General features: G+C 37.8%; 1 long non-coding RNA gene across 1 annotated transcript in view; it reads right to left on the bottom strand.

The window, feature by feature from the left end:
• The window catches only part of LOC117981402 (uncharacterized), a 63,976-nt gene extending 56,414 nt beyond the window's left edge, over positions 1 to 7,562 (bottom strand). The window contains exon 1 of the long non-coding RNA XR_004672901.3: positions 7,435 to 7,562. This is a non-coding gene — a long non-coding RNA (uncharacterized LOC117981402). The remainder of the gene's footprint in view (positions 1 to 7,434) is intronic.
• Between the last annotated feature and the right edge of the window lie 6,076 nt (positions 7,563 to 13,638).

The following is a 13,638-nucleotide window of genomic DNA, read 5'->3' as shown; positions in this document are numbered from 1 at the left end:
AAATTTAGCTCTGTGAAATTAAAACACATTTACAGTAGCAAAGTATAAAACAAATGACAATCTAGAGAAGTATATTTGCCACATGTAACAAACACAAAGAGCTAACTAATATCCTTAATTTACAAAGGCTTCTAAAAGTGGAGAAAAGACCAACAACCTGATAGAAAAAAATGGGCGAGAGGTAACAATAAAAAATTATTTTAAAAAGAAACACAAATGACACTTAAACATATAACAAGATGCTCAATCTTGCTCATAAAAAGTAAATGTAACGTAAAATTTACTCTTCTAACAAACTGGCAAAAATCCAAATATTCTACCAGTAGCTACAACATGTACAAGGAGAAATAAACAGGTACAAAAATCCATAGAAATTTTTTCCTGTTCTTTACATGCCAGATGGAGTTGCCTGCTCTCACTTAACCAGAAGGATAAGAAGGCTGTAAAACCCAAGATAGTAAAAAAGTTTGGCTCAGCGATAATGTTGCATCATGTCCAAGACTAATTCTTTTTTTAAATGTTCAGTTTAAGTAGTAATAAAGTCAGTGGAGATGAAGTTTGGCTTTTATTTAGTCAACCAACATTGATTATCTACCATATGCCAGACCCCATCTCCTTTCCCTGTTAAAATCAATATCTTTGCAGAAACACTAATGTTATCAGCATGTTCTGGATATGCAAAGAGAAGAGGCAACTGGAGAGAACTACCCACAAGAGAAGGAGGAGAAAAGGTGCAGGAATGGACAGAAACTGGCCAATCATGAGGCTGAATAAGTGGCCCTAAGTCCTATCCTGCTGAAATATTCCTGAAAATGGTTTGAAGACTAGAAAAACCTCTTATCAAAATTCTTCAGTGGTTGTTTCTTTCCCTTGTCCTCAAAACTGAGATTATTACAGTATCTTTCTTGTTTATTCAGTACCTACACCTGGGATTTCCAGGCTCCTTACAATGGCATCCATCTCTGCTGATAACCACCGTGCTTGGAACTCTAGCAAGACTGTGGTAACCCTGGGCAACATAGTAAACAGAGGGCAAAATAGTAGCCCTCTGTTTGAAGCAGAAGCCATTTCACATTAGATATTGCCTATGTTCCAGTGGCACATAAAATCCCACATTAAACAAGACATCATTTTGTTGTACATCTTTCATCATTACAGTTGGGTAAGGAGGTTGGGGAGATTTTGTCTCTCACCACCTCTCAGGAAGTTGGATGTCAACATATGAACCCCTCCCCTCTGTTACCAAGGGCAAGAGATATTGTAAGTATTCTGAAATGAGACACAGTTTGAAAAAAAAAAAAGGAAATGTTTTCTACCAAAAAACCCTACCTCAACTGGACAGATTTGGAATGCAAGGAAAGTTTCCTGAAATATGCACTTCTCTAATTCAATCTGGTACACTTGAATCAGATTTGCAGGATAATTGGCTCTTTTGGACATTTAAAAGCAAAATAGCCAGGTTTGCTAATGGAAGATCAGGTGTTGGGTCTTTCAAAATATTATTCACAGTCATTAAAACAGTTCCAGTAAAAACACTCCAGGACGATGTCGTGCCTGTTAGGCAGTGCTGTGAGATTAAACTGACAGGCATAGATAGCATCACAGGCATCTGCCGGCTGCCAGAACCAGGAGGGGAAGCTCCCAAGGCCTCCATAGGGTTTTCCAGAACTCTTGTCCAGGGCCCCATCCTTTGGCCAAGAAAAACAAAGAAGTAGGGCTTTTATGTGAACTGAAGGAGAACTTGAAAAGAAAATGCCCTAAAATATGGAATACCCTGATGGTTCCAAGTTAGATATGTTTATAACTTTAGAATTTCTTCTTCTTTTAAGTATAGAGTCTTTCAATGATGTGATCCCCTTGGGGCGTTAGGTGTACTTGAACTCACCCTAACAATAAAATGAAAGAACAGCTTAGCTGGAAGTCACCACTCTCAGCAGCCAAGCATAAAGGTTTTATTTTCTCCCTTGATCATTACCCAAGTTTGCTTTTGATAGATCCCACTCACCAGGGTTTGCCATATTGGCCTATTACAAGGGATGTTTATTTTCTTCCAAATGCTATCATATGCCTTAACTCCACAGTGGCAGCAAGAAAGAAATGTGTGATTGGAAACTGTAGGCACATTGCAGACGTGGATGGATGATTGCCACAGAACAAAAGGAGGCGGGAAGCCAGAGCGGCGTCGCTTTTCCACTGGGGGTAGAAACCCAGACAGTCCTGTGGCGAGATAAGCCCAAACAAACCTTTCTTTCAAAACACATTTTATTTTTTTAAAGATCCATTGTAAGAGCTATTCATATCATATTTTTAAAAATTTTCCTGATTTCCTCATGAGACTCATTCTCAACCATCAGAAATTCATTTTCAGGGGTTTTGTGCTGCAAGATGCAAGACACAGTTACATTAAAAATGTTGTCACACTCAAGGGAAAATGCAGCAAAGTAGTTCACAAAGCCACACAGCACCATCCACCATATAATTTTTCCATTCTCTATTACTTCCACTGATGAAGTACACTTCCTTCCTCCTTAACCACCCAGAACAGGATTATGTGTGAGACACGCTTCTTTTGTGACCCATAATCAGACTTCTGAAAATCTTTGCAATCATCTTGCCTGCAAGGAGCTAGGTTAGTTTTTGTAAAAGTTGCATGATGCTTTTTTAGTTGATTTAACATTTTTTTGGAAGTACCTATGATTTTTTTTTAAGAGACAGAGTATCAATCTGTTGCCCAGGCTGGAATGCAGTGGCACAATTTTGGCTCACTGCAGCCTCAACCTCCTGGGATCAAGCCACCCTCCTGCTTCAGCCACCTGAGTAGCTGGGACCATAGGCACATGTCACCATGCCTGGAAAATTAAAAAAAAAAAAAATTCATGGAAATAGGGTCTCACTATGTTGTGTATGCTGGTCTTGAACTCTTGGCCTCAAGTAATCCTCCTGCCTCAGCCTCCCAGAGTGCTGAGTTTACAAGTGTGAGCCACAATGCCTGGCTGTATCTATGATTTTTACTCCCTGTTCTTATGTACCTATCATTATAGGTTTAATTATAGAATACTTTAATGATGCTATGCAGAATTTGAGATTGTACTATTTGGGTTTGAAGAGGAAGAGAGTGCAAATGCATACAGTTTAACAATTCTGTAAAGATGTGCCTGCATGTGGATTTTGTTGTTGAAACAGGGAATAGAAAGGTACAAACTGGGTGGAAATTCCACCACATCCAGAAATGCAACAAGCAGCTTAAGATGAAAGAAAATTCCAAATGGCTTTGGGCATTTTTCTGGCTTTATCTCCAGTTTGATTTTTAGTGATCTGCTCATAGGTCTTAGTCATAGATATTACATATATTCCTTTGTATAGATATTTTAGTACATTTCCTTGTAGAGGTGTTTTGTGATTTAAAAAAAGGTTAGTGCTTTATCTTTTCATTAAAAGATACACAGTACAAAGGAAAATTGGCACTGACTGCAGACATGTTGATTGGAAACATGGTCAGGCTATTACTTCAAAGACGAAGGTAAAATCTAAGTAGATGTTTTATAGACTGTCACTTGCCAGGACATGTTACAGCTCCTCAGAAAAAAACACATGAAACTGAAATCACAATTCTTTGTTTGTTCAAAAAAGATAGAAAATATATCAAAGTACATTTTTTACTGTGTTATTTCCTAAACACAGGAAGTAGAATTATTCTGGCACAGAAAATATAATCCTCAATATATTTATTTGCAGGTTAAAATTCTTGCTAACTGCTTATAACAGCACACATATCATTTAGGTTCTTCAAAAAGTTCATGGAAATGCATATTATGAAAAAACTATGCATAGATTTCAAAACTTGTTTACACTGAAATAAACTTGTGCTAACTTGTTATACATATATGAATAGGATCTAGTTTGCGTTATTAAGAAGAATAAGATCTCAGTTTGAAAAGCATCCCTATCAGAGCAACATGAATTCTGCTGAACTTGAAGGAAGAACAAACATCAAATTTATCGTGAAGCTTGGGTGGAAGAATGGTGAAGTCACTGATGCTTTACAAAAAGTTTATGGGGACAATGCCACAAATAAATCAGCAGTATACAAATAGATAACTCGTTTTAAGAAGGGACAAGATGATGTTGAAAATGAAGCCCACAACAGCAGACCATTCATATCGATTTGAAAGAAAAAATTCATCTTGTTTATATCCAAACTGAAGAGGACAGATGATTAGCAAATGAAACAATAGCCAACACCATAGATATCTCAAGTGATTCATCTTACACAATTGTGACTGAAAATTAAAGTTGAACAAACGTTCCACTCTATGGGTGCAAAAACATTGCATGACAGATCAGCTGCAGACAAGAGCAGAGCTTTCAATGGAAATTTTAAACAAGTGGGATCAAGATCCTGAAACATTTCTTTGAACAACTGTCACAGGAGATGAAACATGGCTCTACTATGTTTGAAGTATGATCCTGAAGACAAAACACAGTCCAAGCAATGGCTACCAAGAAGGAGCAGTGGTCCAGTCAAAGCAAAAGTGGATCGGTCAAGAGCAAACGTCATAGCAACAGTTTTTTGGGGGATGCTCAAGGCATTTTCCTTGTTGACATTCTGGAAGGCCAAAGAATGATAACATCTGCTAATTATGAAAGTGTTTTGAGAAAGTTAGCCAATGCTTTAGCAGACATATTCCCAGAAAAGCTTCAACAGAGAATCCTTCTCTACCTCGACATACTCCTGCCCATTCCTCTCATCAAACAAGGGCAATTTTATGAGGATTTCAATGGGAAATGATTAGGCATCGGCCTTACAGTCCTGATTGGCACTTTCTGACTTCTTTTTGTTTCCTAATCTTAAAAATATCTTTAAAGAGCACTTATTTTTTTTCAGTTAATAATGTAAAAAAGACTACATTGACATGGTTAAATTCCCAGGTCCATCAGTTTTTTAGGAATGGACTAAAATGGCTGATACCATCACTTATATAAGTGTCTTAAACTACATAGAGCTTATGTTGAGAAATCAAGTTTATATTTTTTATTTCTTTCTTTTTTTTTTTTTTGAGACAGAGTTTCACTCTTGTTGCCAAGGCTGGAGTACAATGGCATGATCTTGGCTCACTGCAACCTCCACCTCCTGGGTTCAAGTGATTCTCCTGCCTCAGCCTCCTAAGTAGCTGGGATTACAGGCATGTGCCACCACGCCCAGCTAATTTTGTATTTTTTAGTAGAGACAGAGTTTCTCCATGTTGGTTAGGCTGGTCTTGAACTCCTGGCCTCAGATGATCCTCCTGCCTCGGCCTCCCAAACTGCTGGGATTACAGGCATGAGTCACCATGCCTGGCCTCTATCTTTTAATTCCATTTTCCAAGAACCTTTTGAAGTCCTCTTCTATATTACAGACAAATAGTCAATGGATATTTGTTCAGTTATGTTAACCTGAATTAATTGTATCTCCAAGAAAAAGTGTTTGGGTGGAACCAGTAATGTTTTAGAAAATACCACATTGCTTTCTAAAGCACAAAAGCAAAGAAGTGCAAAGCCTGCCTTCTACAAAGTTTTTTTTAATAATATATATTTTTCAGTCAATGACAGAGAACCAATTACTAGAAATAAATAAACTGGGACTTTTAGAAATGCGAGAATATGAGGAATATGTACCACTCAGTCAATTGTCTTCCTGTGTGGCGGCTTGCCAGACAATCACTGGAGACATCTGGAGGCAGAGAACAAACACTTCTGCCCACTTCTCTGCTCAAACTTGAGTCATCTGCTGTTTGTACTTAGAGAGGTAAAGAGCAAAACTATCTCAAGGCAGACACTAGCTTCAGGCATTTATCTGTCCAAAGCTGAGAACCCACTGTTTCTTCTCCACCAGTGCCTCACTCCCCACTTTGGGAGGCTAAATATTGTATATGTTTTCTTTTCCATTCATCCTCTTCACCTTGTTTCACCTGCTTGGCCTCAATCTTTCCCATGGGAAATGAATGAATGAATGAATGAATGAAAAATATAATTGAAGATCAACATCTTATTTCTAGCCTCTCTTATCTCAACCTATAGAATAGAGGGTAGAGATAGACAGCAGGGGATGGAACAGATGTGCCTTACTTTTTTCTCTTGCCTTGCAGTTGAGAATTGGGTTGTCAAGTTGAAGAAAAAGAAATTGTGTCTCCTTTCTGATTAATGGTTCAGTGTTCTTCCATACTGCTTTCCCAAAAAGATGGGTAGAGAACAACCCTCCAAATAGGTCTTCTTCCTAACAGTACACTCTGAACCAAAACATAGACTACTAAGAAATAAATTTGTATTATTATAAATCTTAGTTAAGAGATTGAAATAGATTTATTTAGTTTCCAATACAGAATATAAGGACCAATAGCTACAAAACAATTCAGGTAAATATAATTAAGGAAAAGATTTTGAGTGAGAAGTAGGAAGGTCCTTAGCTTTTAGGACAGAATACCATCAATCTGTCCTCCTGCTAATGATGACAGCCAAAAATGCTGTCTATTCTTTATTGATGGCAATAGTACCGATTTCAGTGTCCTGGTTATTTTGACCTTATTAAAACCCAAATGACTTCAGAGAAACGATACTGAAGACTTACTATCCAGGTTGGGATCTAACACAACTATTCCATGTGAGACCTTGGTTTTCTCAATCTCAGTAATTTTCAGAAATCAGCATAGTCATTTTTCTTTTTTCCATCCACACCCCCCATCCCTTGTTTATGGATGGCAGAGGCCCAGATGGCAGTACCCCAAAAATACCAACCTGTCTCCATACTGAAGAATTATCTGGGGATAAACAGGGAGCAAAATGCCGAATAAATTAATTCCTGTGTTAATGTCTCCATCCTGTATGGGTAGCAATAAAGAACAATCCACCAGACAAACCATTGGAATAGAATTAAAAGAGCAATAAAGGCAAGTGGAAGAACAAAATTAGGAAACCAAGTCCAAGATATGCTGATGGATGGTAGTCTCAGCTTATAGGAAGGAGTTAGTCAGATATATCTTGTGCATAGAGCCGAGTCAACCCTGGCTAGTGAGATGGTGGTTATGAGGGGAGCAGTGGCAGATGTGTGGTCTAGATGGGAAAATATGATAGGAGAGATGCTCAGGCAAGGAAGGTGAGAGAAGGAGCTGATTAAGGGCTGGAGACTTGAATGAAGGAGTTAATGAAAGAGTAAGGTACTTGTGAGCAAGAAAGATACACTAAAAAAGAGATAGGAAACCTGGGCCTACCTGTGGAAATTTGTTTAAAGCTGACCATCCTTTAGGCTTGCCATACAATTGCTGTATGACTGACATAGTTCCTCATATTTGAGACAAAGTTTACTTTAATTCTCATGCAAAAGTACATTTTATTGGCTAATTAGGTTTCTACCTGCAGAGACACACATACAAAAAAAAACCCGTAGTAGCAACATCTTACTGGGTTTTCTTAAATCCAACAGGTGGCTTCTTCTTGGATCTCTGAATGGTGGTGAGATCAACCTCTGGGCCAGCCAAGTATGGAACTCAATCCAAAACAACGGACTTCTTTTGTTTCATGTCAGTTCAGCTTCCTACAAACAAAATTAAAGCAGCATTGGGTTAGTAATTGGAAATGCATATCAAAGAGAAGAAGCTTAACTCAAAACAGATTTTCCTAACCATCTTCAATGTACATGTGTAGGAGGAATGCATTCTTTATTTGTAGCAGTGCAAATGTCAGTGATTACAAACGTGTGTGACTGTTTGCCAGCAATTTGTTCTTGCCCTTGGATGATCAGACCCTTACGGAATCTAGGCAGAATGTGGAACTTCCATTGGCTTCCATTGGCTTTGGTGTGAAATATAGAGATATGAGTAGTGGTGACAAGAGGGGACACGGGAAAGGCCCGTGGGAATAGGCCTTTGAGGGGAAGCACGCTGATCTCTTGTTCTGCAGTGCATGCTTGGGATGGTATACGCATGCCTTCTCTCACTAAGACTAGGACTGCTTAAAGAATGCGAATATAAGTATCCATATTTGGGTGAAAAATACATTTTCAAGGGCTGGTAAAATGACATGGAGGAAGGGAGGATCCAGGGAGCCTTCTGAAGAGTATTGTCAGGATGTCTCTTCTCTGTCAGCCACCTGGATATGTTTCACATTTTGTTTCCCAAACAAGGACTAGATTGGATCCCAGAAGGGAATGGTTTCCTTAGTATACATTCCGAATTCCTTTGTAAGGGAAAAATCCACTTCATCTGGTCTAAGAATACATAAGAACAAATGAAAATGTTGTGGCTGGAGATGTTCCTGAGTTAATATCAGGATGTTTGCCTGCTGGTTTCTGTTTTACCAAACAAAACATAGCTGCCAATTCATCCATCTGTAAAAGTGCTCCTTGTGGACCCCCTCAAGAGAAGTACTGGTTATTTTATTTGCAGAAAACGTTTTTTTGGGAGTTGTTTACTTTCTGTGACTGAAGTGGGGAACATGAGGGTCCCTTTACCGAGCCCTCATATTCCATGTGTACTCTGTATTTTATTGAGGCTGTTTCCCAGTCAGAACGGCGTCTCTCTTTGTTTGTCATTCCAAATCTTTCAGTGTCTTTAGGGCTCTGAGGGCCCTGGAGAGCCTCACCCAACCTCTCATCCTTCCATGGCTGTCCCCACCTCTGTGCACTTATGAGTCAATGTTGCCGCACTTCATTACATGCTGTTCATATTACAGCATTATAAGATTTTTTCTTTTAAAAGCCTATCTTCTTCAATCAGGTAGTAAGACCATTGTGGGTTGAGGCGTGTTTCATACTTCCCACATAATCACTCCAGACTTAAAACAGAACCGGAAATACATGAAATAAAAAATTATTTGTCTGTTCTCAAATAAAAATTATTCTTCTGTTCTCTACAAATCTCCAAGTGCATAATGCAGCAAATATGCAGGTTATTCTGATATTCTACACTATTATTTGATGAAAAAGAAGATTTTTAAATATGCAGTAATAGGGAAAATCCTGTGGTCATTTAATGATTCTGGTAAGTCAAGGAGAAAAGGTATAATTAATGAGTAAAACCAAAGTGCACAAACTATGTAACCAGGAAGAGAAATTGAAAATTGAATAACAGAGACTTAGATGGTGGGGGATGCAATTGTCTGGGAGGGGAATTTTTAAAGGAACTTCTTTGGATTTTATAAAAGTTATAAGCTTCAAGAAGGAGGATCCATCTCCCATTTTTTTTTTTTGAAAACAATTCAGCACTTGATTTAAAACATTTGAAGGATAACTAAATAAATGTAAAAAAAAAAAGAGACTAAATTCTAAATTGTAAGGGCGGGTTTAATCAGAAAACACAGTCTTCAAGAAGAGAATTTCTTATGGCTGCATAGTGTTCCATGGTGTATATGTGCCACATTTTCTTAATCCAGTCTATCATTGTTGGACATTTGGGTTGGTTCCAAGTCTTTGCTATTGTGAATAGTGCCGCAATAAACGTACGTGTGCATGTGTCTTTATAGCAGCATGATTTATAGTCCTTTGGGTATATACCCAGTAATGGGATGGCTGGGTCAAATGGTATTTCTAGTTCTAGATGAGTTTATGTCCTTTGTAGGGACATGGATGAAATTGGAAATCATCATTCTCAGTAAACTATCACAAGAACGAAAAACCAAACACCGCATATTCTCACTCATAGGTGGGAACTGAACAATGAGAACACATGGACACAGGAAGGGGAACATCACACTCTGGGGACTGTTGTGGGGTGGGGGGAGGGGGGAGGGATAGCATTAGGAGATATACCTAATGCTAAATGACTAGTTAATGGGTGCAGCACACCAGCATGGCACATGTATACCTATATAACTAACCTGCACATTGTGCACATGTACCCTAAAACTTAAAGTATAATAATAATAAAAAATAAATAAATAAATAAATAAATAAATGCTTTGACATTTCATCATTAAAAGGGTTTAATCGTTATAAGTTTCAGGGACAAATCTTTTTCAGCTTAAGTAGATTTATTTTTATTTCTAGGTTATGCAGAGGAGAAATGATTATTTTATTAAAATGTATAAACAGAATTATTAATACATTTATATAACACATATTAATATACACACATTCTTTCAAGTGATTCAATTTAAATAATTTCATTAGTAAATTTTATAATGTTGAACTATCCCTGCACTTAAAAAAAAAACCCTACTTGATCATGAAAAAAAAAAAAAAGAGAATTTTTGGCAATGTGGTGGATCACCTATTATAAGGAGGGCCTCTACCTGCTACAAACATAAAATACTGGATGACATATGTATAAAAAGTATTTCCAAATATATCTTGAAGCTTAAAATACAGAGAAATGTCCAGTTGTCAAGTATTAAGAATGAAAGAAAAGAAAAGTCTGTACAATAGAGGGAAGCTAATCCTACCAGGGCAGTGGGGGTGGGGACTTTAGGGTCAGATATGAGGATTCTGACACTCACGCAGAGAGAGGGAATGTTGCTACAAGCCTGCACTAAGGAGAAGGAGCTCTATGCCTTCGCAGACACACACACACACACACACACACACACAGAGGCTGCCCACCACTAGCCTTGGGAAGCAGCAAGAAATGTTGTTATGTATCCAGGCCTTGATGTTGAGACAAAGGCATCTGTAGATCTGCACCAAGTGCAGTTTTGAAATTACACTATCTTCCTTACCTGAAAGCCTCAAGCCAATAAATGAATATAATCGTTGTTCCGGGAACACTGACACCTCCCCTCCGGCCTGTTTATCAATTTGGGTTAGGCAAAGATGACTTAGGAAACAAAAAAGCACAAAACATAGAAGAAAAAAACTGCTAAATTAGACTTCTTAAAAATAAAAAAGTATGCTCTTGAAAAATACTGTAAAGAAAATGAAAAGAGAAGTTACAGACGGGGAGAAAATATTTGCAAAACATATACCTAGTAAAGGATATGCATTTAAATTATAAAGAACTCAATTTAATAATAAAAAGGCACAAAACTCAATTTTTAAATTGACAAGAGATTTAAACAGACACTTTACCAAAGAACTCTTTTAAAATTTAAAACTAACAGTACGACGTGCTGGCAAGAATGCACAGCAGCTAGAACTCTCATACACTGCTGATAAGAATGGAATGGTACAATAACTGGAAAGCTATTTGTTTCTTATCGTACCCATAAGCAATCCCACACCTAAGATGTTACCATAACAGCCCTGCAACTCTACTCCCAGGTGTTTGCCCAAGAGATATAAAAACACCCATAGGTAAATGTTTGTGGCAACTTTATTCAAAATTGCCAACAACAGAAACAACTAAAATGTCCACCACTAGTATGGATCAACAAACCGTGATACACTCATGCTATGGAACACTACTCAGCAATAAAAAGAATGAACTACAGATGCATGCCACAATCTGCGTGAATCTCAAAAGCATTACACTGAGTGAAAGAAGCCAAATAACAGCTATATCCTCTACGATTTCATTTATATGACCTTCTAGAACAGGTAAAACTATAGGGACAGAAATCAGATCAGTGGTTTCCAGGGACTGGATGTGGGGGAAGGGGATTAAATACAAAGGTGCATTAGCGAAATTATCTGAGTATAGGAATATTCGACATCCTTTTAGCACTCACATGAGCGCATACATTTGTCAAAACTCATCGAACAGAGCACCTAAAGAGAACACTTTACTGTGTATAAATTATTCCTCGATGAACCTGAGATCATGTTAAATGAGTATATGTTACATTTCTGACTTCGCAAATACTCTATGGAATTAGAGGCTCAACACACATAAATCGAAGTTCCAGAAGTAAAGAACAAGGTGGGTGGGAAGTGGCAGTATTCAAATGTATAATAACTGAAATTTTTACAAAATTAAAGAAATATATTTCTTCATATTAAAGAAGCACCTTAAGTCCTGAGCAAGCAAATAAAACAAACTGCAGAATACCAAGTTACAGAAAAGTCCAATCGCCACTAGAGAAAAAAGATTCACAGTAATGATAATTTTCTCAATGGATACAGGATATCTGAGTCTCCTGTTTCTTGCTTTGTTTTGTTTTGTTTTGTTTTGTTTTGTTTTGTTTTGTTTGAGATGGAGTCTCGCTCTGTCGCCAGGGTGGAGTGCAGTGGCACGATCTCAGCTCACTGCAACCTCCTCCAACTCCCTGGTTCAAGCAATTTTCCTGCCTCACCCTCCCGAGTAGCTGGGACTATAGGCGTGTGCCACCATGCCCAGCTAATTTTTGTATTTTTAGTAGAGACTGGGTTTCACCATGTTGGCCAGGATTGTCTCGATCTCTTGACCTTGTGATCCACCTGCCTTAGCCTCCCAAAGTGCTGGGATTACAGGCATGAGCCAACGCACCCAGCCTGAGTCTCCTGTTTTATTGTCTTCTTCCTATATACCTGTTAAAAACTGTGCTAACATAAGTCAGGCTCCTTTTTTCTCTCTTGCAAATAAGAGAAAATCTCTGCTGAAATCTAAGAGTTGTTCACACTCTAAGTATTTCTCTTTCTCTTTTGACTGATGTTCAACTCTGATGAAAATCCTAATGTAATATTTAGAGATGATTCAGAGCTTAAGAATAAGATATTCTTTGTACTTATATGTTATAATTTATAAGTATTTTAATGTAAAATAATCTGCTCTAATTCTACTGAGATAACTCAGTATGAACATAGCCCCTCCCCAGATATTTAAGAGTAAATATACCACTAATATATTTTGCTTTTGGAATTATCCATGATTTCAGCATGCTATGGAAACAAAGGAGTTTTCTAACTTATTCATGTGCCTCTCCACTGAAAATTCTAAAATAAATTAAGAGCTACCTATTGGAGACAATCTAACATCCAAAGAAAACCAAACTCAGTTATTTAGATTAAAAACTTTTTTTTTTTTTTTGAGGCAGGGTCTCCCTCTGTCACCCAGGCTGGAGTGCAGTGGCGTGATCTCTGCTCACTGCAACCTTTGCCTCCCAGGATCAAGTGATTCTCCTGCCTCAGCCTCCCAGGTAGCTGGAATTACAGGCGTGCACCACCATGCCCAACTAATTTTTGTATTTTCTGTAGAGATGGGGTTTCACCATATTGCCCAGGCTGGTCTCAAACTCCTGAGCTCAAGCAATCTGCCCTCCTTGGCCTCTCAAAGTGCTGGGGTTATAGGTGTGAGCTACCGCACCCAGCCTTAACACCTACTTTAAAGATATACTTTTCAATTAACTAATTATTTTTATTTTCAGACAATTATAGATTCACATGCATTTCTAAGAAATAATAAGAAAAGAGTCAATATAACTTTTATCCAGTTTCCTCCAATGGTAACATTTTGCAAATCTATAGTACAATGTCACAATCAGGATATTAGCATGCAGTCAAGATACAAAATATTTCCATAACCATAGGGGTTTGTTGTATATTCTTTGGGATTTTCCATGTCATCTGCAAATAGGGATCATTTTCTTTCTTTCTAATCTGTGCACATGTTTGCTTTGTATTGCCTTATTGCATTTGCTAGAACTTCCAACATTATGTTGAATAAGAGTGCTGAGAGTGGGTGTCTTCAGGTGGACTACCAGTGACCTGCACTTTAAAAAATGCTGCATTTCAGAGCCTGGAAAATCTTAAAAAGAAAG

Source organism: Pan paniscus, chromosome 7 (genome assembly GCF_029289425.2).
Source record: "Pan paniscus chromosome 7, NHGRI_mPanPan1-v2.0_pri, whole genome shotgun sequence".
NCBI lineage: Eukaryota > Metazoa > Chordata > Mammalia > Primates > Hominidae > Pan > Pan paniscus.
This window is presented reverse-complemented; position numbering and strand designations above follow the sequence as displayed.